Below are 2606 nucleotides of genomic sequence, written 5' to 3' on the forward strand. Positions count from 1 at the left end.
AGTCTGTTTCTATTTTATAGATATGTTCATTTGTGTCCCATTTTAGCTTCCACATATAAGTGATATCATAGGGTATTTGTCTTTCTCTCTCTGACTTGCTTCACTGAGTATGATCATCTCTAGCTCCATCCATGTTGCTGCAAATGGCATGATTTCATTCTTTTCTTATGGCTGAGTAGGATTCCATTGTATGTATGTACACATCTTCTATATCCATTCATCTGTTGATGGACACTTAGGTTGCTTCCATGTTTTGGCTGTTGTGAATAGTGCTGCCATGAATATAGGGGTGCATGGATCTTTTTGAATCATGGTTTTCTCCAGATATATGCCCAGGAGTGGGATTGCTGGGTCATATGGTAGTTCTATTTTTAGTTTTTTAAGGAACCTCCATACTGTCGCCCATAGTGGCTGCACCAACTTACATTCCCACCAACAGTGCAAGAGGGTTCCCTTTTCTCCACACCCTCTCCAGCATTTGTTGTTTGTAGACTTTTTAACGATGGCCATTCTGACCGGTGTGAGATGATACCTCATTGTAGTTTTGACTTGCATTTCTCTAATAATTAGCGATGTTGAGCGTCCTTTTGTGTGCTTATTGGCCACCCGTATGTCTTCTTTGCAGAAATGTCTGTGTAGGTCTTCTGCCCATATTTTGATTGGGTTGTTTGTGGGGTTTTTTTGTTGTTCTTATGTGTGCATGTAGAGCACAGTACTAAGACATAGTATACCTGGAATAGACACAACCAGTACAGAAGCAGTGATCAGTTCAGATCACAATGCTGTTAACGTTCAGTAACACAGCAGGTTCTGTACAAATGAGTGAAGAAGAAGCTTGTGGATGATGAACCTGCATAGTGTCTCTGTTCATACAGATTTCAGTTCCAAGTGGCCAAATGTGTTACCTAGAAGCCAAGCGTGTGTGTCTTTTCCAGAAATGATTTCTTGCTTAAACCCTTTCATGATTGTGCACACTCTCTCAGGGGATTAAAGTGTTGGGTGAGAGAAGATGTTTCAGCAACAGACATATGTGAATGTTTGAAAATCAGAGCCCCTGAAATAGACGGAAATTTCTCGGCAAGCACTTTGAGGAATGCATAGCTGTGCTTTAAAGCGCACAGGACTTAAACGGCTCCTGAGTGATTAGAAATTGTCCTCCTGTTACCCGTCACCCTGTTTAGAAAGTTATTAGGTACTCACTTCGGCAGTGCATATGCTAAAATTGGAACAATGCAGAGAAGATTAGCATGGCCCCTGTGCAAGGATGACACCCAAATTCGTGAAGCGTTCCATATATATATATATATATATATATATTTTTTTTTTTTTTTTGCGGTACGTGGGCCTCTCACTGTTGTGGCCTCTCCCGTCGCGGAGCGCAGGCTCCGGACGCGCAGGCTCAGCGGCCATGGCTCACGGGCCCAGCCGCTCCGCGGCACGTGGGATCCTCCCGGACCGGGGCACGAACCTGCGTCCCCTGCATCGACAGGCGGACTCTCAACCGCTGCGCCACCAGGGAAGCCTGAAGCGTTCCATATTTTTTAAATACAGATTCTGAATGCAAAAAAATAAATAAAATAAGTGCTTAGAGGCAAAAAAAAAAAAAAAAAAAAGGAAAGTTATTAGGCTGATACCTTAATAAGAATTGTGTAAATAGTATTAGGAGAATGACAAATGGTTTCCTCCAGAAGATTAACTTCTCTGCAGCTAAACCACTTTACTAGTAATTATTTGAGAAATTATCTCTGGAGCAGAACAAAAGCGAAACTCTTTAAGTTACAAAATGTGTTTTATAGACTTTTGCTAGAGAAAAAGCACATTCACATATTTGGGGATTTCTTTTGTAATCCTTCAGTGACATGGGCCCTACTGTACAAACGCTCAAAATAATATTTGACCTGGGTGTAATACTCATCCCGCTTCTTGCAGGTTCTGTAGAATATCCTTTGATGCCCATTTTGAATTAAAAATGTATAAATGTAAGGTGGGGTTCTGCAAACTTCTTCTTAAAGTAAATATTTTAGTATTTTAAAATCTTAAATATCTTCAAAGTAAATATTTTAGACATTCAACTTGGTGAACCCAGATGCAAAGTTGAGGAAATTAACATAGATGTATATATACAACCATTTAAAATGTAACCATTTGGAAATGTTCAGACCATTCTTAACTCACCAACCCTTAAAACACAGATACAGGCAGGTGGCTAGATTTGGCACACTGGTTGTAGTTGGCTAAGACCTATTTTTAAAGTATCAAAAATGGTCTAAAGTATCTCCTTAGTAGTGATTTTAATTGTAATAATAGCATCCGGAATCACAGTCCCTGAAAGCCACACGTTAAAGCTTATGGAGTCATTTCACATGTGTTACCTTGTGTGATTCAGCTGCCTCCCCGCCTCCCAACTGTCACTCCAAGTGCTATTCCATTGGGAGCTTTGGGGTGGGAACCGATTTGATTAAACTCAGTGAGGACAGAATCACCTTTTGTCTGAGATGTTCATAAAAGGCACATAATTTGTGGGATCAGCTAGCACGTGCACGATGGCCAAGCAGCCCTGTGCACTATCTTCTTGACACTGCCCTCGACAAGACAGGATCTAGAGA

At 40.9% G+C, this 2606-nt stretch overlaps 1 non-coding gene across 1 annotated transcript; it reads left to right on the forward strand.

Moving 5' to 3' along the window:
- Positions 1–1192: 1192 nt before the first annotated feature.
- Positions 1193–1299, forward strand: LOC131749115 (U6 spliceosomal RNA). Its single transcript, XR_009333223.1, has one exon. It is a non-coding gene; the product is annotated as a U6 spliceosomal RNA (small nuclear RNA).
- The last annotated feature ends 1307 nt before the right edge of the window (positions 1300–2606 follow it).

Source organism: Kogia breviceps, chromosome X (assembly GCF_026419965.1).
Source record: "Kogia breviceps isolate mKogBre1 chromosome X, mKogBre1 haplotype 1, whole genome shotgun sequence".
Lineage (NCBI taxonomy): Eukaryota > Metazoa > Chordata > Mammalia > Artiodactyla > Physeteridae > Kogia > Kogia breviceps.